Source organism: Symphalangus syndactylus, chromosome 2, assembly GCF_028878055.3.
Source record: "Symphalangus syndactylus isolate Jambi chromosome 2, NHGRI_mSymSyn1-v2.1_pri, whole genome shotgun sequence".
Taxonomy (NCBI): Eukaryota; Metazoa; Chordata; class Mammalia; order Primates; family Hylobatidae; genus Symphalangus; species Symphalangus syndactylus.
Genome location: NC_072424.2, coordinates 124,922,249 through 124,949,473, shown reverse-complemented (window position 1 = coordinate 124,949,473; position 27,225 = coordinate 124,922,249).

Genomic DNA, 27,225 nt, shown 5'->3' with positions numbered 1-27,225 from the left:
CCAATCCTCTTTTTTTTTTTTTTTTTTTTTTTTTTAAATCCCTGTGTTCTTATTCCTGTTGGTTTCTCTCTTGAGTGTCCTTTTCTCACTATCTTTTTGGTGAACTAGTTTTTTAAGTATCAGCTCAAATATTGCCTCCTCTTTGCTCCTTTCACAGACCCCATAGGAATCATTAATTGGTTCATTCTCTGTGAACTCAGCAATTTTGACACGTGGGTACCACAGCACTTAGCATGGAGGATTATTTATGATATCTCATTCTGGTTACACTGTGAGGATCTCAAAGCAGGGATCATGTCTGATTAATCTTTATATCACCATTTCCTAGCACACAGTAGTTGCTCAGGTAATGGTTTTCAACCTAAAGATGGATTTGGCAACAGTCAGCCTCTTAATGAAGGGAGAATTTACATGGTTAGTGACTAATTGGATTTAAAACATGAGAGCCCAAGTCAAAGATTATTCATTTAAATTCTTTTGAATAGCTGATAACTAGGAGACAGTGCCACTGATTGACCGAGAAGGAGGGGAGCCTCTTAGGCAAATATGAAAACTTTGGTTTTATTCTTCCTGAGCTATGGATTGATGGTGAGCTGTCTAATATTTCTTAACGGAAGTTAGAGAAGCCAATTGAATTTCAAAAGAAACCAAAGAAAAAATATTTTGCTTTCATTAATATATCAGACTATCTGTGAATCTAAGATACTTTATGAGATTTCTGAGGTAGATCATTACATTAAACGGTCATTCTCAACTTCAGATATGCATAGAATCATCTGGAGTGCTTGTAAAAATAGAAATTCCTTGAGCTCCACCCCCCGAGATTCTGATTCAGAAGGACTGAAACGGAGCCCATGACTGCATTTTCACAGGCACCTTTTGATGATTCTGATGTACACAGCCAAAATCAATTATTTGAGGAATATTGGCACAGTGGAAGTAGGAAGGGGTTGAAAAAATGAGCTTGGGAGAGATTTGGAAGGCTGGGAGAAGACGTGTGCTTAAGGAGAGAGGGCTAGACTGCTGCAATTTGGAAATGGCTTTGCTGCTATCTGCAGAAAATAGAAAACACTGGAATTAGCATTCACCAGTTACTTTGTCTTCAGAATGACTTTTAATTCATGGCTTGAATTTTAAAATGTCCTCATGTCACAGAGATCATAAAGAGCTTACCATAAGGACTGAGAAGATATCTGGGAACTCATGTCACTTTTCAATTTTGACTGTTAGAATCCTGTGATTCTAAGTATGCTGTTTTCTTCCACTTACCAAATGCTTTTTCTGTAATTATAATTTCAGATTTAATGCCCTTTTGTTAAGAAAATTATATAAAAAGCCTTTATATATATTTTTTACTACATAAAAATCTCTTTGGTGATGACTCATCTTTATGTGCAAAAACCAAAGAATCTAAAATTGCATGAATTACTATTGAAAAGTTTGCTTTCATTGCTAACTCTGGAAATGAATGAAGCCTTGTGAATATTTTCCTTTAGCAGTCTAAATTCCATTTTTACTCTAGCCATAGCGAGTTCTACAAAGGAAACAAGTCCAACTGAAATTTGTATGATAAAATGATAAATATTAATTTATTTCAGTGAATTATAAATACATATATATTAACCAAACATATGTTACTGTTAAATTTGCCAACTGCTTCATTGAAGTAAATGATATTAAGCATGAAAACTATCATTGCCTGCTTGTTACATGTGGAAATAAATGAAGACCAACAAATGAGAATAAGCAGGGGCTATTTATTCAGGGCTTGTTAGAGCAAAAAAAATCAGCAACCATCACTTGTGTTTTGGCAGAGACTCAAAGGGAGGCAGAGGAGTGACAGCATTGTTATGGAAGAAAGAGATATTCACTTAGCCTCTGATTGGAGGTTATTGGCATGAGGAAGCTGTCAGAGGTCTAACTAGAAGTGGGGCATCCCTGTGATTGGCAAAGGAAGCATATTTGGCTTTCTCTGATTGGTCCTAAGTTGGAAGCCAGGACAAAAATTAGGGAAGCTGTCAGTTATTAATCAACCCCTGATTGCTTTGGGCTGATTGTTAAAGGGGTTATTGTTTGGCCTCCGGGGCTGGTTGCTAGATATAGTCATCTGACTTCCTACAAGTCAAACTTACAGATAGTAGAATGGCTTCCTGGTATGGTTACTGTAGATAAGAGGATGGTTTCCTGAGCTGGTTACTGAGCCAGAGTTCTGTTTTTATATATGGTCTGACCATTGTGTATTTGTATACTGAGTCTTTCATACATAATATATATGATTTCTAAAGGAAATTTATAAAGTTGGCTAGAACTTAGACTTAAGAACAACAAAAGTTGAAAATAGACACATTTATTATGTAAAAAGAAAATAAATTAAAAACCTATCTAAACAGTACCATAGATGTTTAGCCAACATCTAATGTTTATTATGTTTAACACCATTAGATGTGAATGCATATATTTATCAGAAGGTCGGAAATGTTATGCAAAAAAAAAAAAAAAAAAAAAAACATGATGAAAAGCCCAAGAGAATCACTAGGATAATGAATGAATAATACAGTTTATTCCTACACCCAAATGCGATGCAAAGAAAGCAGGTTTTTTTTTGTGGTAGTGTCCACGTGTGTGTGTGTGTGTGTGTGTGTGTGTGTGTGTGTGAATTTAGGATTTTTAAGATGAAGAGCCACCTCTTCAATGATTAAGAATGATACAAGAAGGAAATAAAAATGTTTCCTACTAACAGGTCCTGGGGGGTAGACAACATACCTGGAGGCCACAGGCACGCTGGTCAGGGAGCTCAGGCAGGGAGAGAGAGGCAATCGTGGGCCAACACCTTTTTTAGGTCCAGCACTGTTATCCAACCATGTTTCCTGTGGAGAGTTTAATTGGTGGGTTTAAAGCAATCAGGGTCCAGTTCCAGGAGGTCACTCTGTGACTGAGAAGTGGTCACTGTGGCATATCTGCACAGTCCATGTGGGGTGTGAGCATCAGCAGGGCCTGTCAAGGAGGCTATACCTAGCTGTCCCATAGGTATGTGATTACCAGGAGGCAGTTTTGTGTGGCAGATATCTGGATCAACCACATTGAGAAACTGGGAGGAGGTGTAGATCTGGACACTGTGTGAGGAAGTCCAGCTTATATTCAAAATAGATGCAGAGGCAACATAGAATTACAGTAATTCACTATGGTGAGAGATAGCCTTTACATGTGGGCAGGAACCTGAGGTGGCAAGCCAAGGCGAGTGAGCCACATTCCCTTGACATCCATATTCCAGAGAGAATTCTAAGGAGTTGGAATTCGGAATTTTTATTTCTAAATTCTAAATTTACCCTCTCGATGGCTATGATGGTATATTGTCAAGATAGGAGGATATGATGTATTTTATCAGTTTATTAGCTCACTTTATAATTTTAAACTATTCCAACATTTGGCAAGTGGCCTCCATTGTTCTACAAGTATTACGGGTAAGCCTGAGACAACCTCTACTGTTCTAGCTGGTCACCCAATCAGAACCTGTTTTTCCTTTTCCCTGTCTCAAGCCATCACACAGTGAAGTCTGTCTATGGAAAACCCAGTTAGAGGGCTGGATTAAAAACAACTCTTCCCAAATACCTTATTTCTGGCTGTAAGAGAAACATACCCATCTGTGTCTAATAAGGATGATAAATTGTCCCACAGATTAAATTTCCTTAAATACTTTAACATGATTCTGTTCAGTTTTTTTGTTTTAATTCTAAATGGAAAACAGATGACTAGGAGAAAGGGCCTTTCATTATCCAATTTTGTTTCTTTTTTAAATTGGAAATAATATTATGCCTACTGAAAAGTTGAAAGTAACATACAAATAATTTTTTTCTTCACTGAACCATTTGAAAGTAAGTTACCCATACAAAGTCTCATCAACTCTAAATATTTCAATGTTTATATCCCATATCCTACAAACAAGGACATCCTTCTACATGTACGAAATACAACATACAACCATCAAAAACAGTTGCTATGGTTTAGATGTGGTTTGTTTGTCCCCCACAAAGCTCATCTGAAATTTTATCCACAATGTGACAGGGCCAGGCCTAGTGGGAGGTGTTTTGGTCATAGGGGAAGATCCCTCATGAATGAATTGGTGCCATTCTTATGGCCATGTGTGTTTTCACTCTTGCAAGACTGGATCAGTTCCCACTGGAGTAGGTTGTTATAATGTAAGTTTCCTTCATAATAACATGTTTTCTGCCTTCTCACATGTGTCCACTTCCCCTTTGACCTTCCCGCGATGGTTTGACCTAGCACATGCCCTCACCAGAAGCGAGGCAGATGTGGCTGCATGTCTCTTATACATCCCAATCTGCAGAACCATGAGCTAAATAAGCCTCTTCTCTTTATAAATTACCAAGTCTCAGGTATTCTGTTATAGCAACAAAAAATGGATCAAGACACCACTAAATTAACATTACTACCTTCTAATCTTCAGACCCCACTCAGGTTGTGCCCATTGTCTCAATAAATAACACATAAGACCATGAATGATCTGGCCTCTGTCCATCTCACCAGCCTTATCTCCATCATCCCCCTGGCTCAGGTGGCGTCTGCTACCCACAGTCTTTTCAATACCTCAAATGCATGTGGTTCTTTTGCATTGGAGGCCTTTGCATATACTGTTTTCTCTGTCTAGATGCTGACAATTCACCCACTAAATCCTACTCTTCTTCCAGTCAAACTAGTCATGCCGTTAGAGAGGCCTTCCTTAACTTCCCTAACCTAAATAACCCCCTTTCCCTCCCTTCGACGTTCTTATAAAAGCTGCACTTCTCTGTCATTGCGCTCTTCATGGTGTGGAGCTATGTTCTTATTTGTGAGATTATTTGTGAAATGTCTAATTCCCCTTCTCTGTGTTCTTTGAGAACAAAGATCATAGTATTTTGCTCCTCATATTTGGAGGGTCTAACATACTGCCTAGCATCTAGATGCTCGGTAAAAATTTTGAAATGAATACATAAAATGAATAAACTGTCATTTTCTGTTCAATCTTATACAAATGAAAGTAATATTTTGATCAGGCTTACAATGACTGAATCACATTTTGGACTTCTCAAGAGAGAAAGATAATGAGAGATTGTGTCAAAAAAAACCAAATAGATTGACTTATGATCAAATATTAAATACAATTGTTCCATCAGACAACAGGGTATGCATACATGTTTCCTTTTAAATGTGCCTTTTATACATTGAAGGTGTGGTTATGTTTTATATTGCCTGCTATTATAGTTTATTTCAAAGTAATTTAAGGTGAGACTTATAATGAGCATAGATTCTGGTAAGATGACACCGAGGAGTGTTTTGGTCTTTTTGTACATGCAAAATTATTTGAGGAGCACCTTTGTTATCTTAGAGACATGCTATTGTAGAAATGATCATGGTATAAGTCATAGAGGATATTTTATAATGCAGCAGAAATTATAAACTATACATGAGAAAAATATAAGCACTATACATTTTTAAAACAAACGTTTAAAAATTTTACTGTTTTTAAATAAAAATTGAATACATTTAATGAAAATGTATTACTCAAATAATTTCTTGCTGAAAATGTCCTTTTTTATGTGCTGTGAATCTTTAAAGATTTTGACATTTCATTAAGCTCTATCCATTTAACCTAGAAAAACTGCAAATACTAACCCTGAATCACAGCAAATAGGAAGAGAATTTGATTTATTCTACTTATAAGGAGAAGATAGAAGTAATGTTTCATTCTTATTGTTTTCATGGTCATTGTATGTATACTAAGAGGTTATACTCTAGTATAAGGATATATATGGATGTATTTAGAATTTGTACTTAAAATACTAAGTAACCCAATTAAGTGTAAATTATAAAAAGTACAAGAGTAGATCTGTTGATGAGTTTTATAAATATTTTCTATAATCTGAAATGAGTTATGAAGGCAGAAAAGAAATTTTTTCCCACCCTATTCCTAAAGATAAAAAAGATGGAGGTGGGTCATTACTTTCTGCTGTATTTTAGAATCATCATCATATAACACGAAAACTATCAGTGACCCATACACAATTGTTTTCGGGCAGCACTGTGTGTGCTTGTTCACATGAACTGACCCTCAACTGACAATTAACAGTAAAACATATGTCATCATGCTTTAAACAAATATGCTTTGAGAAGAGGTAGGCTTCTCTATTCCGCCCCCCACCCCACCCGGAGTAACAAACTGAGTGCATTTAGAGCAATGCACTAGTGAATTAAAATGTGGGCAACATAAATAAATCTGAATTGTTTAGTAGCTGCATTAAAATATGTAAAAAACAGGTGAAGTTAATTTTAACAATTTTATTCAGCCCACTATATAATTTCAACATGTAGTGAATGTAAAAAATTATTGATATTTTATATTCCTTTTTAATAGAAATCAGGTATGTTTTTTATGCTTACCACTTATCTCAGTTTGGGTTACCCACATTGCATGTGCTCAATAGCCACAAATTGCTAGTGGCTAACATACCGCACTGTGCAGGTATAGAGTTTATACAAGAAAGAAAGGAAGGAAGAAAGAAGAGGAGGGAAGAAATTAGGCTTGATTCTTTCAAGACAGTAGCAATATTTTTTTAAAGTGAAAAGTATACATTAATTGTAGAATTAAGGGCTGAAGGCAAACAAGGAACTGTGTAGCTTTGGTTTCCTACCAATGTGTTGAGTGTCTTCCATGGAATATGGAGTATTTAAGGGCAGGGACTCTTCTTGTTCATCTCGTTACTGTCAGAGCCTAGCACATTGTCTGGCATATATTAAACATACATATTTGTTGAGCATGTGAATAAGTGAATCAATGGCACTATGATACCCTAAATATGTTTATTTTAAAGATTAAGGATACCCAGCTAGTTATTTCCATATTAGCAAGGGATTTAGGCAGAGTATGGAGGATATCAATTTCAGAGATAGGAAGAGAAGTTACAGTTGACACCTTCATCATCAATATTTGTGAAATTCACTGAAACAAACCAACAAGTATAAAAGTGAGACCATCATAATACAGCATGCTTTTAGAAAACAATCTTTTAAAAAGATGTCTCTTAGGTAGAATTTCATCATTTTACCTAATTTTAAAAGATTTTAGCCAAGTCCCATAACTAGATGACTAGATTAAATCTGTCATAATAAAATTTTATATTAAAAGACTTTCAAAAATATGCTGCTGTGTCTCTAGTTCATATATTGTTATTTCTTTCTCATTTTCTTTTTCACTTAATGTATTAATTTTGTAAGGTGTGCACTTAAATTCTGAAAAGGATTGAGTTCCTCAAGGAGAAATCAAATTCCTATTAAACTTTGTGTCTCAAAGAAAAAAATTGCTTGGGTTTCAAGAACAAGTGAAGTATGTATTTCACATTTAAAGGAAGACTTGCAATGCCCTCATCTGCTTTCTGTCAAACTAACCATATATCACTTTATTATCAAAACAATTTTGCTGAGTGTGACCCTAAGACATCTTTAAAAATAACACTTACATTTTTCTTTCTGATGTAAAAAACAACTCCTCTGCCTGATAAAACATTTGCAGAAGATTCTAAAGAAAGAAATAATAATTACCCACAATCTCATCATTCAGAGATATTTTAATATTTTAGTGTATTTTTCCAAAATCATTTTAAAGAATATAAATCTATATTAACTTTATAAAATTTGGCATATTACATCAGTTTATATCTTGTCATATAAGAATTTTCAAAATATTCTTTGAAACTAAGAATTTATTGATGACAGAAGATACCTATGAAATTTGATACATGTAATGAAGTAAAAACATGATATTCACATATTTTACTTTGGAAGAAAGCATTGACAATTACTGGTAAAAAGCGGCTTCTAAAACTATCCTCTCCTTCCTTCAACTTGTCAATACTTCACTTAACCTTTCCATCCATGCTTAAGCTTCAAAATTCAGAGGCTTAAATGTTAATGGTATAAAGGTTTCAATGGTGTTGATAAGTTGTTCTGAGTAGACAAGAAAGTGTGTTTTGTTGTTTTGCTCCTGACAGGGAGGAGAAGATAGGAAGGTAAGAGGAAGCCAGTCAAATGGCAAAATGCAGTGTGGTGTGGATTTCTATCTTTTCATCTTTTCTTCTGTCAGCTCTGATGATTACTAGATTTCTACTTAACTCAGAAATGTTCGGGTGAGTGTGATTTTTATGAAAACTGGTGATAATGCTTGATGCCAAGTGTTCCTGTTTAGGTTGACATGGAGTGAAATAAACACTGTAAAGTAGATGCCTGGGCAACGGATAAAACGTTTTGAAAGGATAAGCCCTCAGGAACTACAAAATATGATGGGGAGGGCTTTGGGTCACTACCAGCCATGTTATAGTTAGGTTCCTTGTCTTGAGTCCCATGGATTTCTCTTTGAAATGGACAGATTTATGTTTAATTTTCCTCTATTTTCCTACAGTAAGCTATCTCTTTCACACTCCTCACATTCCCGTCTCTGAGATCTATCACCTTTGATCTTTCTAGCTCAGTAATTTTTGAGCCCTTTTCTTCTTGCACCAGCATTTTCTCTGCTTGGAAAAGCCTTTCTGTTGGTGGTTCCTGTCTCTACCTATCTGGCAAAGGCTCCTGGCTTTTCCAGGTTCTGACTGTAACTGGATCATGATCACATTGCTTACTGTGTTCCTTCCTGGGTTCACAACATACAACTCATCCACTTAAACAAATGGAAAGAAAACAGCAATGCTTTCCAGACCTTGTGTTTGTATTTTAGTCTTAATTCAGATTTATCATTTGTCTCTACCACACCCCCTTAACTTATTTCGTTCAAGTTGAAAATTACTCATGGTTTATCACATTTTGGAGGGTGAAGGGAAGAAAAAGAATTTACAAAGTGTCACTAGATGAATTAGTCCTACAGTTTAGTTTGAATTCCTGGTCTCAATTTTATATTTTGTCTAGAAAAAGAAGCGTTTAAGAGTTCATTTTTTTAAGTGTTTATGGTGAAGAGTTAGAGTTTTATAAAGTGTCTATGCTACAAATACTATCAGGAGAAGAACTCATCATGCAAAAATGGTTGCACGTTTACTCTTCCTTGGAGAATTGTTCTTCACCAAAAACCCTGTTGCAAGAAGCAGTTAGGTACAGTTAAGAGCTTGTTGTGCAGAACTCAGGTTACTTCATATCCCTTTCAAGAAGCTGTGGTCTGCCTCATCAAAATGCTTTCTAACGACTGCGAACAGTAAATTTCTCCACACAACATCTTAAGAAAACTTATACTTACTTGGAAATTTGCTGTAAGAGGATTGCTGGTGTGGATTTGCTGAACAGAAACCATTTCTGGCTTCTAGAAAAAAGAAAATAATGAAGAAAATTTGCCTTAACCACACTCGGGCTTAGCTGTTTTCTCTGAATGTTTCTATTTACTTTCCCAGAATATGTTAAATATTTATTGAGTGGCTACCATGTTCAGACACTGTGCTAGAAGCTGAAAGAAAATAAGACAAATAGATTCCTTAGGGCAAGATCGTGGGATTTGTATTTATGTATATTTGCTTAGTATCTTGGTGCTATCAGCTAAGCCTTTAATTTTTTTTATACTGCATTTTCATTGCTTTACATGCTGGCTTTCACTAATAAAATGACTTGTGACTTGGCAGATTATTTGTAAATTTTCTTAGCCAGCCTGCAAAGATAATATAAAAGAAAAATTCCATTTTAGGAAACTCATTTACCTTGTGCTACTAGGATAAATTGGTCTTCCATGCTTAGACAAAAACCAAACAAACAAAAATAACAAAATGAAAAAAATAGTGTAAGCCTTTTTACTTTTTCTTTCTGTGAAAATTACAGTAGGTAGTACTAAGAAAATAAGCACTACATAAGAAATAGCGATTATGTAGAACAAAAGAAAATATATGATGATTTTCTAATAATGGATTTTAGGATTATTGTATAAAAGAAAACATTAAATGTAAGGCTTAGGTAGTTATGGTGTGCTACAGGAACAAAGTCCTGTATTCTTGGGTAAGAACTTTATTCTCTTGTGAATTAGTTGATTGGCTTGAAAGACTGAGCTGTATGAACTAAGCTCTATGCACAAAAAATAGAAAATAGAGTTCACTTCCTCCTATTTGCCTTTACCTGAAATTTTATAGTTAGGCTCTCAACATTCATGATGTTATTCCTTCAGTCAGCCAATCAGTTAGTCTTTTGGTTACATTAAATCTTATACCTAAATAGTTTTTTAAAAAATGATCAACTTATTCAGAGAATAGTTTAAATTTTGATTTGTAGTTTGAATATTTATGCCAATTAATCAAACATATAATCTAGCACCTATTGGGTTAGGTTGATTTATAGGTATAATCCAGATGTCAGATAGGAGAAAAAACTTTCCTGCTTTTAAAAGAAACATGTAATATTCAGAGACTTTCCCATTGCAAAGGTCTTTTGTAGTATTTAGAGAAAATAGGTAACTCTAAGCACAAAGCAGTCTTGTGTTGTTTTTCACAGGCTTTGTGTTTTTATTTTGGTAAGTTCTTGAAATATAACATCCTATCTTTATATTGCATATCATATTTTTTCAAACTTTTACATATCATCTAATATGCTCCTCATGAGAACCCTATCAGGGAGACAAGCCAATGTTCCCCCAAATTTGCCTGGCAAGTAGTAGAGTAAGTAGTAGAGCTCATGAACCTGGGCTTTAAGTTTAGAGTTCCTTAAGTAGTGTTATACAGATTGGTCCTCTACGTTGTTTTAATGCTGGAAATTTCTTCTAGTGAGACACAAGAAATAAAGAATTGATAAGCTTTGTGAGATGTACCACCAAAACACAGACCTACAGAAGATTTTCTTTTCTTACAAGCCAAACTCTTTAAGTGCCTTAAAATAGCGCAAGACATCTGAGTCAAGGTCTTAAAATAGCTGAAGAGAGGTTCCACTGGATTACAGGAATCTCCTGCCTCTAAAAGCTATGTGTAAGCCTTACCCAGGAATACCTGAAGTGACATCCAGAAAGTTCTGAAGAATGCAAAAATAATTACTCGATCAGTCCCTTCTTAGCCTGTTTCTTTGGAAATGACTCCAGAATATTTATGCACTATTCCTTACTGGTGCCCTTCTGGGAACAGGACGTTCTTGCACTGGTATATGCTCATGTGGAGATCTGAGGATGATGCTAGTGGAACCAGAGAGAGAGAGTGAGTTACACTTGTGACTCATCACAGTTTGATATCACATGACTGTTCCCAGTTTTTGCCCTCTTCCTGACCTACTCTCTGTCTCTGTCTCTGTCCTTGCGTTTATCTAGAGAGTGTTCTTTTACCTTTTGTGATGGGAGAGGAGAAGAGTGAGAAGGACTCCGAGGGTTCAGTAGTTTTGGAAAGCCTTAGGAATAGTGCTTGGGTTTGGTGAACGTGGATGAAGAAAAGGAAAGGAGATTGCAGATGAGTTTGAAAGGATGCTTGGTCATCCCATCTTACTCCTCCTTAGTCCCAGTAGAGAGCCTATACACCTGGGCTGAGCTGCAGCTGAGGATGGGGCAGGTGGGCAGGTGGCTGGGTGTCAGGGGTTCTAGGCTCTACAGTTGGCTGGACAGGAAATGCCAAGTAATCTCCTCTTTGTACTGGACCACAGCTTGGAAGCTAGCACTGGAGAGTGCTGGGGTAAGGAATTAAATGCAGAGGATATTAAGAAGATTCTAATGCAGAAATCTGTATATCCTCAGGCAGAAGATCAGTATCAGCCCAAGTTGAGTTAGCATGCTCTTTCTGGCACTGTAGGAGCTGAAAAGGGCCTTAATGGTTTGCCTGATGCCTCTCTACTCCTGATACTGTGAGGGCAGACAGAACAGGAAGCAGAGAGGCTTTTTTCTGCTCTCTGAGAGCAAAAGATGAAGACATCAGCTGGGGTTAGGAGTGGCAAAGCCATGGTGAAAGAGAAAGGCCTTTATCATTCCCCTCCTCTTCCCTTTCCTGTGCCATTTATTCCCTTCTACATTCCCACTGCATTCCTAGACCTGACCTGTGCTGAGAGAAGCAGAGAAGAGAGCTGGGAGCAGTCTTTGAGTGGGGGGTGCCTCAAATGCATTATCACATTAAGTCCATCTCCAACCTTGGTGGTAGGTTTGTTCGTTCCAGGCGTATATATGTGGAAATAGATTCAGGGACGCAAGGAAACCTGCACTAACCACAAAGTAGAGATACCGGATCTCCAGTACATTGATTTTGCTGTGCTTGTGGAGTGAGGTTGCTGGGGGAGAATGAGGAGAGATTCTGGTCCAAGCCAGTGGAGAAGGAAGGAGAGAGACAGGAAATTCCAAATATTGTACTGGGAGAGAGAGGAAAGTTTATTCTTTTCATTAGCCATAGATAAATTGTTTTTTGCATGTTCTGTATGTATGTATTTGGGAGTTTACCTGTGTTTATTATCTCCCTCCATTAGCCTATCAGCATCTTGAGGAACTGTGTTCCTTTTACCTTCTAGCATTACACCCTCTGTAGTGATAGAAGAATGAATATTGAACTTGAGAACTGTCCGTAAATTTATTATCCCAGTGCTATCGGTACATATGGAATGAGCCAGAAAGAAAGTAGCAGGCATTAGGATTCCCAAATTGCTGCACCAGGCAGTTTGTAATTGTTGCTTTTTGGAATACAAGGAGCAGGAAATAATTCTTAATGGAGGGGTTGGGAGGACAGCAGTGACAGTACTTGTTACCTCATTTAAAAATTAGCCCTACTTGAAATTTATTAATTTGGGTTATACTGAGACATAATGAACTGTCTCAGAGATGAATTAGGTAGAGATGATGTCCTAAGGTGGCGAGGCATTTATCTTTTAACAGAAAATTGTAATTAATTCAAAACTAATATTAAAAAAATGTTATTCCTGCTCCATTCAGTGTCTATTCAGTAGAAGAGAAAGGAATGAAATTACACCTGGCTCACAGTGACTTGAGTCTAACCCTTGGGTCCAAGTATTTAAGAGTAAGTATTAAGGTCAATGCCATTGATGGAGAAAATACTGAGAACTACAGTTCCTTGTCTTGTATTTGGTCCTTACGACATTGTGCATTGTATTTTTCATCATGTTTTACATGCACCTGATAGCTTTCCTGTTACACGGTAAGCAACCTGGGGTAATTCTTGTACTGTTTTTCTGTACCCCACAGTCTTTTTATATGGCACATGCCCAATATAACTACAATACAACCATCAAAATAAGGATGTTAACGATGACACATTATTGCCCTCTAATCTTCAAACCCCATTTAGGTTTTGCTAATTGTCTCAATAATGTCCTTTATATTAAAAATGTATGACACTTAAGGACATGCCTGATGTGACACCTGTTTACCTGATTTAACAGCTTCTTTCTCAATTTCCATTCTATGTGAAAACTAAACACTCCACACAAAATAAATTGCAGCTTCTAGCCAGGTGTTAGTCTTAATACAGAGGCCGTATACAAGATGTTTAACCAGGCACACCCTTAAAATTCAATCCTGTTTGTGTTTGCAATGAACACACAGGGTTGAGTCATCATGCATTAAAAAAATTTAGTAATACAGTTCAAACAATCTTCAGGATGTTCTCTTCCCAGGAAGCTTCAATTTTGAGGCTACGTGTCTACTCATGACAGTATCACAGTGCTGACTGGAGAAAATTCATCAGGCTCAAGAATAGATGGCTCCAGCTGGCTGTCAGACAACTGCACACTGATTGTCCAGGGCAGCCACTGCCTGGAGAGAAAATAAGAGTGAGTGAGAGTAGGCAGCCCTGGGGTCTGTTTTTTACCTTGCCCCTTCCCTCTGCTACATGGTATGAGGGGGATTGTGTCCTTGTCCCTAGAAAACACTGAATTGTGTTAAGATGCCTGCCTGTGTATAAAATGAGAGGTTGAACACTGGCTGCCCCAGAGTGAAGAAATTGACAGAACCATTATGGAGTGCCACTATGGGCTAAGAAGGGCCAGGCATGGTAGCAGGGTGAAATCTGGATGGAATATGAGGCACGGTGACAGTTTATGTAACACTCTCTGTTTTAGAACACTGGAGATGACAGAATAGAGTACAACTTATCTTTCCATTGTAGTTCTGAAATACTAATACCATCTAGTCAGGCTGATTCAAGTCCAATTTTTAAATTATTCAACCAGATATCTTTTTAAACTATCTTGCTAAAAAAGAAAAACTTTTGATGGAAATGTATGTTTTTTCTTCATTGGATAATATGTACAACTGCCCTCATTTCTTTTTTTTTTAAGCACCTCGGTTATGTCAGGACCATGTTCCATGCTAGGCATTCGAGGGTGAAAACAGTCCTTGTGCTCAAAAGTTCAAAGAACTTGTCATGTGTCAAGGAGAGAAGGAAGTAATTCATGCAGCAGTAGAGAAATGTACATGTGTCCAGGCTGGCCTGGAGGTGGGATTTATAATTTACCAACAGTGGCAATTTTAGTTTTACATTTCAGAATAATTTTTCTTTTTTCTGCTTGCTTGTTTAGCTTATTGATCTTAAGGAGGACGTTTACTTTATTTCTACTCTTAGAACCTAGTGTTTTCTAAATTTGGTTGGTGGCATACCTATAAATACTTGGAAGGGCCCCTTCTCTTTGTAATGTGTGTGTGTTCTTGCCTGTATAGTGAGAAAGCAGGATCACAGCACAGGCATTAGCCAGAGCATGGTGAGGGGGATGCCTGGCTGGTCTGGGAATTGGATCAACAACAGGCTTTGTACCTCTCTGGCAAGCTGCAAATTAAGCCTTTGCCCACAGGCCTCTGACTGCATGGACATGAGGATATTGGAGCTGGGGTGATATGAGGTGTGAAAACAGGAAAGGGAAGGTGAGAACGGGTGGAGGGGGTAGTAGTTTTATAGAGGAAAATCAGGTGCTTTTACACTGTTTTTAGGAGAAGGGGGAAATGGAAAGTGAACTCCAGAGTTAGACACCTTTGGTTCAAATCCTGCTTTCTCCTTGGGCTGACCTTCTTGGACAAATTACTTGATCCCTCTGAACCTCAATTTACTTGTATGTAAAATGTGGTAGTTAGAATGTCAAATAAAATATTCACGTAAGCTCCTTAGTGGTTGTTTGCTAATGAGGAGGAGGATGAGAAGGATGATGATGAAAAAGATGATAATCACAAAAATGTGGGATTCTCATGGTGGATGAGGTAGACATGGTCTCTGCTCTCCCAAGATGTATAGACAAGCAGAGAGGTAATTACAGTGCAATAAGATAAATGCTATTGCAGAGGAAATAAAGAATGTTCTTGGAGCTCGTAGGAGGGGTCTCAAATCAACATTTGGAAGATCAGGGAAAACTTCCCTGAGGAAGAGATATCCAAACAAAAATTTCAATTCCAGATAAGTAAGTGTAATCCAAACAAAGGAGAAGAGGGCAGGTTAGGGAAGAACAAAAGAGCATATGAGAAGACACAGAGGAGTGGAGAACAAAGTGATCTCAGGTATCAATGAACTAGAGGACAGCTAGAAGGCTGGAGTAGGCAAGTGCAAGATGGGGAGTGACAAGGAATGAGCCTGAAGCATGTGTAGCAAAGTACAGACTTGGTACAGACTTGGTACTATATTCTTGCAGGCTTGGGGAGCCCCTGTGAAGTTTTAAGCAAATAATAAATGACCAAATTTACATTTCTTGAAAGCTTCCTTTGATGTCAATGTGGAAAACATCCAGAGGAAGTGAACTGGAGAGTAGAAATCAACTTGGATTGTTGCAGTAATCCAAGGGAGGGATGATAGTGGCTTGAACTAGAAACTGATATCCACTATAGAAAAGGCAGACAAATAAGGAATATATTTAGAAGGTAGAATGAATGACACTTCACAGTAGACTCGTGTGGGGCAAAGAAGAGAGAGCTTAGGATGAAACAAGGTTAAGATAAGATTCTGGTTTTGACAATGGGGTCCACTAAAATGCTTTTGGCTGCAAGTAGTAAGGGAATCGTAGGTCAATTATTTACACCAGCGGTTCTCAAAGTGTGTCCCATAGTTAAGCAGCACAGCATCACCTGGGAGTAAGTTTTTCTAGAGTAAGCTCTACTCTAGAGCTACTGAATGAAAACCTCTGTGGTAGAACTGAGAAAGTTCTAAGAGGCCTTTTAAAGTGAGTGAGTCTGATGCATGCTAAGTTTGAGAGCCACTGATTTGCAATATCATTCGAAAGAAGAGTGGCCTGAGGAACAGGACTTCAATTCTGCTTCTCCACCATTCTTTGGATTCCAGTTTACGTCGTATCATGTGTTTTTTTTATTAGGCAAACTCCTGCTGAAAACACAAGAAGCCCACAGCAGTTTCAGGTGTCAATCCAAGCCCAACAACATTGAAGGGCAACCAAGGAGCAAATTCTTCCTGTATCTTTTATTTAGAGCAAGACCTTTCACCAGAGCCCTCCAGCAGACTTGTGCTCATGTCTCATTCACCAGAATTGTATCACATGCTCATGAAAACCCACTTACTGGCAAGGGAAATGACTGACATTATTGGTTTAAAGTACTTTCAACCAAGCAGGACACATCAGGGCAAAAGTTTGTGGATCTTATACAGGAGGGTAGAAATCTGTACCAAACTGAGTTTTCTTCTGGGTGTGGTGGGAGGAGAAGAGGTCAAGGATGGGTTTTGGATAGGTATCCAACTACATTTGCCACTGCTGTGGCGCCAGTTACTGGGATATAGAAGCAGAAGTTACGGGAATAATGACTTCAATTTTAGATGTATTGCATTTTGGACTCTATCAGACATACAAGTGAAGATGTTCAGAAAGCAGTTGATTACAGAGATGTGAAGCTCTGGAGGAAATTCTTAGCTGAAGACTATTTGAGAATCATAAATTTAGAGATAGCATTTGCAGCCAAGGGAGCAAATGAATTCATCTATGAAAAGTGTATATACAGTAAAAAGTGGAGAGTCACCAGGAGATCTAGTGAGGAAAATCAGCATTTGAGGGGAGGAATATGAGGTGAGTTTGATGAGGGGGCTCAAAACATGGTCCAGAGAAGCAGGGAAAAAAACTGAGTAAGGAGTATTAAGGAAACCAAAGAAAGAGTATTTTATAAGGCAAGAGCAGCCAACTATTTCAAATGCTACAAAAATTTCCAGTAAGATAAGGACTGAAAATTGTGAATTGATTCAGTGGAATAGGTGGGTGGAATTCATATTTCAGTGACTAGATAATGACAAATGGAGACACCAAGACAGTCCTTTACTGACATACAACTCAATGGACAACGAGTTTTTACAGATGAGAAATGAGATAGGAAGAAGTCTTGAAATTATATTTAGACAGTACAAAACCAGTGTAAAGTTAAAAAACTTTCAATTAGGAAGGTTTTATGGTTGCAACATCATTTAGATGAATAGGGAGAAGAGTTGAGGCATTTGTTCCCTGGAAGAGAGCTAGAATGAAATGGAATGAGGCCAAGCATACTCCATGAATAAAAGGAAATGAGTGAAGAGAAGAGGAGAGGATGATACTGAAATTTAAGAACTCTAGGAGCATATTATTAAAACATGTAATACTAATAGAAGACAATAAGATGTTTATTTGTGTAGAAATTATTGTAATTGCAATTGGAAGTTGGTGAGATTAATGATTAATCCACTGTCTTAATAGACAACTTTTGAAAACCATGTGGTACGGTTTAGATGACAATGGTAGTCCTCTAAGTATAATCTAGGGATGACTAGATTTTACTATGACAACTTCGTAGGAAGGGCTTGGCTCTGCATATACTTCTAAATTGCCCACTATAATGATGCACAATCATTAACTAGATGTCCTAGTTGTCTGTACCTCCAACGTTACCAAATGAAAGTAGCCTTTAAGTACTGAATGATCCAACTGAAGGAACACTTAGTCCATGTCATTTTATGACATAATGTATCATTTAATGTAGAATTACGTTTTTTTCCCAGAATAGTTCTATTTAAGTAATCTAACTCATCAATTGCTGTGAAGACAAATGTGAAAAATAAGATTTTTTTAAACCTCATTTCAGCCACAGAAGACTGAAATTAAAAATAAAACTACTTGATACGTTAAAAAATGCAAAGATCACAATACAATAATTAGCAAATGAACTTGCTTTTCACCCTAGCATTTTCTGAGTTTGTTTTTCTCTTGGTGGTGTAGTATACTCTCAAATTTAGATGCTTCTGTGTTTTTCCATTATGAATTCATTCTCTGTATAGTAGAGAATTTTTTTTTGTAGTGTCAGCAAGTAAAAGTACAGTCACAAAATGTTTCTTCTATCATCAATCATCCTGGATGAGAATTTAAGTACAAAGTGAATACTCTTTGTATTTAAGTACAAAGTACATTTTTGTACTTAAAATTTACAAAGTACACTCTTTGTATTTAAGTACAAAGTGAATACTCTTATGCAGCCTGTTTCTAATAAAGACCATTGGCTTGCATTTTGATATATCAATTTTACAAGTAAAATTTAATATTAATTTATTAGCTGTATCTTACAATTTGTTGTCCTAATTTTAAAAATTTTGATTTTTTTAATTTAGATCTTGGAGCTACCATTTAATAGTGTTTCTTTCAAGTAGTCACCCAAGTACATGTATGCTCATATTCAATTGTTCTTCATATTTGCAGAAGATTTTCCTGTAACGTTACCTGCAGTCATGTTTCATAGTTGAAATGTTGAAATGCCCAATTTCCTTTAGTAGTTTTTTCCTCAGTTAGCATGCAAAATTGAGTTGTCACAAAATTAGTGTCAATATTGGTGAACTGACTGTACTTTATTAGTTCAATTTTGGTAAGATTAATTTGCTACTAGTAGCGATGTGTATTAAAAATAGCATCCAAAAATATATCCCTCCATAAAAACAACAACAACAACAAAACCTGGCAGATAGAATAAACTTTTTCAGATCTTGGGAAATTAGCCAAAGGCTTGTAGTAAACCAGTAAGCATTTATTTAAGAAAAGCTGATGAATGTTGGTAAGAACAGCAAGGTTTGTGGTGTTTAAACTTACCTTAGTCTCATTTACCACTTATTAGAAACAGCCTTAAAAAAAAAAAAAAAAAAAAAAAAAAAGCCTGTATTCTCAGTACCAAAAGGAGCAGACTAGAGCTGGAGCTCTTTCAAAACTTCATTCCCAAAGAATTAACATTATTTGATCTTTCGATCTGTCTGCTCATTCCCTAGAAGACCCAACTGGAAAGGCATGTCCTTAATTGACCCGATTCAAGCTTGCTTAGTGCTAAAATCTTCTGCCCAGAAGAGACCATTTGTTGAAAACATTTATAGGCAAGTGTTTTGACGTCATGGTGCCAGAGGTGATGGCTAATACTTGGGGCAAACAATAGACTACTCAAAAGGCTTGAAAGACAAAATCGAGGAATGGGGTATCCATAGGGGCTTTGAAAATCTCTGACGTATTCTTGGGAATCTAAAAAGTCATACACATGTTTAACACTGAGTGCATACCCAGGAAGGATCTGAGAAGGCCCTCAGCAATTAACTCTGGCTTACCTTGAAGCTCTGCACAAGCAGAAAGTGGAAGTTAAGGCAGACTTGTAAACTAAATGTAGGAGACATGCCCCAAAATGCATACAAATCTCCTCTCTATAAAGACTGGGGGATTTATGGGTTCCAGGTACTTAAGAAATTACTGTTTACTCATTAGCTGATCACTAAGCTAACTGAGTAGAGATTGCAGTGGCTACATGTGACAAAGAATAAAGACTACTGAATTAGTCCAGAAATATCACTAAACAAACAACAGTAATAACTGGTGAATTCTATCAAATATTTAAAGAATTGGTAACACATATCCTTCATAAACATCTCCACTCCTCAAGAAAAGAGGAGAAAACACTTCTGAACTCATTATGAGACTGTTCTTACTCAGACAACAAAACCAGACAGAAAAGCAAACTATAGACCAATATATTTTATAATGTTGATGCTAATATCTTTAACAATATACTAGAAAACTGAATCTAAGATATATAAAAAGAAGTATACACCTCAACCAAGTGAGATTTTTATTCCAGAAATAAAAATGCAAGGGAGTTTCAACATATGAAAATCAATGTAATACACTATATTAAGATAACAAAATACAACGTGATTATCTCAATAGACAAAAACCAAACCAAAGCAAAATAAACATTTGACAGCATCCATTTCAGGATAAAATACTCAACAATCTAGGAATTGAAGGGAACTTAATTAAGGGCATCTACCAAAAACCTACATCTAATATCATAGTCAAGGTAAAAGACTAAACGAATTCCCTCTAAGACCAAGAACAAGACAAGAATGTGCTGTGATGGTTAATTTTATGTATCAATTTGACTGGATGTCAGGCTGCCCAGATATTTGGTTAAACATTATTCTAGATGTGTCTGTGAGGGTGGTTCCAGATGAGATTAACATTTGAATAGGTAGACTGAGTAAAGCAGATTGCCATCCCTGTTGTGGATGAGCCTCGCCTAATCAGTTGGAACCCTGAATAGAACAAAGGATGGGGTACGGGAGAATTTAATGTCTCTACCTGTTTTTGGCTGGGACTTTGGTCTTCTCCTGCCTCTGGACAGGAACGTATACTATTTGCTCTCTTGGTTCTCACACGCTTGTACTAGGACTGGAGCTATACCACTGGCTGTCCTGGGCCTCCAGCTTGAAAGACAGCAGATCATGAGATTTCTCAGCCTCTATAATCACATGAAGCTCTTCCTTTAATAAATCAGTATCTCTTTCTCTCTCCTTCTGCCTGTCTTAGAGATGAATAGAAGGTATAGATTCTTTTTCTCTGGAGAACCCTGACTAATACAAGCCCTTTCACTCCTCTGCTTGCATCACATTTTCTCTTATCCCACTGGCCAAAGCAAGGTACACAGTAGGATCAGAGTCATCATAGGTACGGACTCTTGAGTGCAGAGAGGGATATTAAGGCATTCATTTTGCAAAAATTTACCAAACTGGGCAAACTTCTTATGTATTCTACATGGTAAATCCCATAATTTCTGAGCAACTGTCCATGGATGGTAGTAGTGCCTCATGTTGGGTGTTTCCCTGAAAACTAGGAGCGTAACTTGAGTCGATCTTCTATATTCCTTAAATCATTTTAAAGCATGGTTGCTCCAATCATGTTAGATACCAGACTTATAAACCTTTTTCTCTGGGGAATTAGAAATGGATGAAGATGTGTTTAATTATGAAATGTGTCTGACAATGATCTGAGTTACTAAGATGGCAAACCTGTATGTTTCTAGTATCTAGGTTGCTTATAGGTTTCAGATTTAGGTTCTGAGCTACATTAGGTACCACAACTACACAAGTTGTACCATAACAACAATAACAATATTAGCAGTAGCAGCAGCAGCAACAACAGCTATCACCAATTGAATTATTGCTGTGTTTCAGGTACTATTCTAGGTGTTTGAATTGATCAGTTCGGTCTACACACAACTTTATTAGATTGGTCTTATTTTCATTTTTGAGCTGAGGAAATGGAGGCAAAGAGAAGTTATGCCAGAAGTGTGAAGTGGAAAGGACTTAATAGTGTTTTTCTTCAAGACATGGTGAAATAACGTTTTTTGCTTAGTACTTTAGTCTGTCCTAAAATCATCCCAGTTTTAATAAAAGTTCTATTAAGACTTTAATAAAAAGTGTAGATAATTGCATACTATTATTATAGAGAAAATAATTGAAATATATCAATTAGATTGCAGTTAAAAGCATAAAATGGAGAAAGTTCATTTCTGTTTCATATAACTTCTGAAACACTGCTTTGAAAAGATCAAAGTCAAGATTCATCTATAAATAGAGCTCATGCTTCTTCCAAATATAAAATATAGCATTGTGTTATGAAGCTCACATGAATTCAGGAGAATTAAAATAATTAAAACATTTTAAATATTTACATATTATTTACTTAAGAATGCATACCTGAATTTCTTTTTCCCTGGTAAGAAAACTCAAAGGCCAGAGTAAGTGAAGAGAGATATAACTACTTTATAATATCAAATATACAACTATGTTTGTTAAATTCCACAAGTGATGCAAAAAGTTTTGCTTCAGTTTGCTTTAAGGTAGGTCAAGAAAGAGGGAAAGTGACAGAGACTCAGATGGCACAGGTGCCAGGGCATCACTTTTTCTAAGAAGTCAGAGAAAACATTGCAGAAAGGAAGCACTAGGCCTGAGAAGAAGAGGTAGAAAGTGAGGAAAATGGAAAATATGAAAAAAAAAAAAAAAAAAAAGGAACAAGAAGAGAGACCCATAAACAGAGAGGTGGAAAGGGAAGAAGATTAGATTGAAAGACAGAGGAGAAAAAAGAAGAAATGATATTTGGATAGTTGTATGGCAGTAAGGCCCAGATCCAGAAATGAACATGGCAACTTTGCCCTGTGGGAAAGCTGATCTCAAATTACTTTTCGTGAATGGTCAAATACATATATGATTTTATGAGTGGTCAGATACAATCTAACGAAAGAAACTGAGGTGAATTAATAGAGGATTTATTTGGGCCAAGGTTGGGGACCGCAGCCTGGGAAACACCAGCAAGTGCGCTATTCAGCCTTTGTCACAAGAATGTTTTTAAAGGCAAAAGGGGACAAGAAGTGTACTGATATAAAGGTGTTAGAAATTCTCATTGCTTTACAGAAGTAACATTGATTAGTGATTGGCTATACATTGTTGAACCATAAGGTATGCATTATGGTGTCCAGTGTAGGGCATTTTATGGCTAATTGGCATCAGTCTAGAGCTCACATAGCAAATGAAGAGGAAATTATTTTGCTTAGAGGTGGAGAGATGTTAACTGCTATCACATTTTAATGCCTCTCTGAACCTGACAATTGAAATGGGCTCACATTCCTCAGATAAAAAGTTTCTTTCTCAATTTTAATGTCTCAAGTCAAATATCATCTCCTCAGAGACCTTTCCAGACCACCCAATTAAACCTACCCTTCCAGTCACACTTATTTATCTTCTTAATAGTGCTCATTATTTTCTGAAGTGATCTCCATTTACCCATCCACATGTTTATCCCATATCTCTTTTCTCCATAACATAAGGGCATATATTGAGGTCAGGGCCATTCCTTGTTTTCCAGTACATTTCCAATGCCTAGAAAATCAAATGTTTGTTGAGCACCCATGCTATGCCGAGAAAAGTTCCTGCCATATAGTAGATGCTCAATTAACATTTGATGACTGTTGAGTAGGAGAAATATATATATATATATATATTTACTTTTCTTCATGAGCTCAAGACCATATACCTTAAAAACAATTATATGTACAATATCTGGAAAAATGATTCTACCTTTTACTATTCTACAGAAGTTTTACTAGTCTAAAATTTTATAGAGACACAAAGGATTGGGAAGATGATTAATTCCTTAAAGAGCCAGGATATTTATAATAAGTAAAAATGCAGTAACTAGGATTTATATAGGGGAATATGGAGTGAGTAGGAAAAGTTGCGAAGTGTTATTTTCGGGAAAGAATTAATAGAACATTATTCACTATGAAAACTTTTCTTTTTTTAGAGATGAGGTCTTGGCTCTGTTACCTAGGCTGGAGTGCAGTGGCACAATCATAGCTCACTGTAACCTCGAATTACTGGGCTCCAATGTTCCTTCCACCTCAGCCTCCCAAGTAGCTGGGCACCACTACACTTGGCTAATATTTTATGTTTTGTAGAAATGAGCTCTCACCATGTTGCCCAGGCTGGCTTTGAAATCCTGGCCTCCTTCCTCAGCCTCCCAAAGTCACTACTAAATCTTAAAAGGGGTTCCTTATTCCTACTATTTCCCCAAGCCAGACACCCCTTGCCTATCGTCCATCATGCTACCTTCCAGCCAATGGATGAACTCACAGCAATCCTGGACTTGACAATCTACAGATTTCTTCTCATAACAAAACAGGGACTCTCAGGCTGTATAAAAACAACAGCTGTTTTTCTCTAAACTTATTACATGTTAGATAATTTTTAAAAAACAGAAACTTCAGTTTGCTTAGCATTCTTCCACAGTGGAATGAGTATTTTTCTGTATACATCTGCATGAGATTGGGGCTTAAAGAAAATCTCCTACTCCTCAATATCACCTTTACTTTTCCCCTTTTTGGAGAGGCTTGCTCATTTCTATCATCACTTTTTCACTCCTAACACCATTTTGCTGAACAATAACATGACATAAAAAACAATGTGTCAGGAAGATGAAAATTTTAAATGTTTAAAGGGTTTAAACAGAAAGACATGGGTAATTTTGTGAATTGTCAAGAGTCAAGTAGTTTACTTGTATTAGTAACTGTATTAGAATCAAATCTGTGACATGGAGAGGAAATAAGTAGAGGATCGCTTCACCTACCAAAGATACAGCCATCTGAAGAGCGAAACCTAGGGGCTATATAGAGTTTTTTGGTTGTAGTATTTAAAAATGAAAATAAAGGAGTTCAATTAGAACTATGAAGGGATACTTTGGTGAACTGAATTCAGTTACATAAAGAACCAAACAAATTACCACAAGTAATAGTGTTTATTTTTATTTTTTATTTTGAGATGGAGTCTTACTCTGTCACTCAGGCTGGAGTGCAGTGGCGTGATCTCAGCTCACTGAAACCTCTGCCTCCCGGGTTCAATTGATTCTCCTGCCTCAGCCTCCTGAGTAGCTGGGATTACAGGTGCCCACCACCATGCCTGCCTAAGTTTTGTATTTTTAGTAGAGATGGAGTTTCACCGTATTGGCCAGGCTGGTCTTGAACTCCTGACCTAAGTGATCTGCCTGCCTCAGCCTCCCAAAATGCTGGGATTACAGGCATGAGCTTCCATGCCTGGCCAATAGCGTTATTTTAACCTAAAGTTGCAAAAAAATTTTTGGAAAATGTTGCTGATTTTGAAACTTGTTTTGAATCTTGCACTCAGTAGGCCCATCAAGAACCATCATGGAGTTGAATATGGACCAAGGATTGGGAAGGTAGAGGAAAGAAGGATTCCAGAGTAGTCCAGTCCTTGAATTTTCTACAAACTTCCCTAGGAAAAGTCTTTGAAAGGATCCGTATTCAGACAGCAGAATTTGATCACTTTGTATGTAAGGGTTCCTTTTAGGATAGGTCTGGTACGGTTGTGAAAATTAAGGCATTAAATGGATTACTTGGTTTATCCCAGGGCAGACACATTCCTGAGGTTAGAATGTAAAACAATCTGGCCTATCCCTTGGGCACTCAGAATGAAGGTAACCAAGGTCAAGTCAGATTTAGAGGGCTTCTAAGGGGTAGAACAAAATGCCTAAGGCCAGACCCAATCTAGAGTCTCTGGATTGGCTATAGAATCAAGCCAGCTACCAGAACTGGAGGTGAGGCAATGTGTAAACAAGTATTATGAAACTATAAACTATGTTGTCACCTCATTCCATGGTGACCTAGCATCTCAAATATATATAATATTTTTACATTTATTATTTATTACATTTATGGACTCAAAAAGACCCAGCAGCTTAACAGTATATAACCTCAGTTTATCAAGTCCATATGTCATTTGATAAAACCTACAATAGCAATTGACACAAATGCTATGGTTCAAAGAGTTTGAGTGCCACAAAAATATTTATCTTCCTTCTGCAAGTAACTTTTAGAACCTATAAGGAGGCAACTCAACCCAATACAAAACAAACCAACCATAGATCTCAAACTTTCAGGTACATAAAGGTTTTGTAAGATGTGTGAACTATCAAATATATTAAATAACTATAAGGGACATAAATCAGGTCCACTTGCTTCTTCCATTGCTCTCAGAATACACATTCTAGGAATTTTGGCAGGGTGGAATTTTGGTTGGAAGGAATTTTCAAATCAGAGTTTCAGTCTGGACACAAGGCTAGCACTTTTTGCCGGTCACCAAAGGAAGCCTTTTCCTACCAGTGAACAGGGCAGGAGCACTGAGCCAATCACCAAGTTATGACGCTATATACTTTACTAAGAAGGGAAAAGGGGACACTCACACTGAATACAATAATAGCACATAACCTCCAAACGTAGGTTAAAGCTGGCTCAGGATGGTATGTATGCAGAGGCATTTGGTATTGGGGGAAGGCCCACTGGGCTTTGGGATAGATGAGTTGGCTTTGAACCTTAGTTCTGCAACTTAATGTCTTTGAGCTCTTGAGAAGTGGTAACATTTCTGTCTCTCCTTTTATCTGTATTTCCATCTGCCCCATTTAAGCCAAGGATTATGTCACTATGCGTTTTAGGGCACTGTGAAGAAGCATAAAATTTCTAAGTTATATTATATGCATATCAGATTCTAGATATGCAAGGCCTGAGAAGATGGAGAGGGAGATTTATGGTGTGTGACTCAGAGCGTGCAGAGGAAAGATGGATAGATGAGACACTCATGTGCAAACAGTTCCCTCAAGTACAATGTTACAGAGGGAGCTCAGCCACCTGGCTCTATTGTTTCTTCTCATCTCCTTGCTTGATCTTCACCTTCTTGCCCCTAAAACATAGCCTTCACAAAGCCTTCAACTCAGCAAGGTGCATTTATCTTACAGTGTTTAGTGAAGGGTAACTTTGTGGGAGCATATCAAAAACTACTATATATCTCTTAAAACCTGCATTTATTTATGTATGTCTTTCAGTTTTCCCTGTTCTAGCTTGGATTTATACCTTCACACTTTTAAAAGAATATAGTACCATATAAAATCTATGTATGATGCAGTTTACTAGCAGATTTACTTGAAAAAAAATAAAATGTGTAAATTTTAACTTCAGAAGGGAAAGAAGTAACGACAGGAGGCATTAGGTAATGTAATATCTTATTTTCATTGAAACATCACATATGGATTTATGTTATTAGGAAGTCAGTGTAATTTGTGACTGACCTCTTTTGGTAGCTTTTCATGGGTTAAAAGGGAAAATAGTGGAGTATTTAGAGTGTTAGGAACTGCTGATTGAGTATAAAAGCCACTGACATCCACAAGATTTCTTTGTAGACAAAATGAAGTGGACGGTGAAGATCAAGTTCTAGGAGGGTCTAACTTTATTCATGTTGAATATCATTATGGACTCATAGATTTATTTTTTACCTTGGATTATAAGCCAATACTACTTTATTTTGTTGTTCAAATTTTCCAGCTTTGACCATTAGTAGGTCTTTTAGTTGGGTACTCTGTTCCTTTCCATAACCCAGAGTTGTTTCTTTCTTTCCTTTTTTTGAGCACTTCCTTACTTTCTAGCACTATAAGATG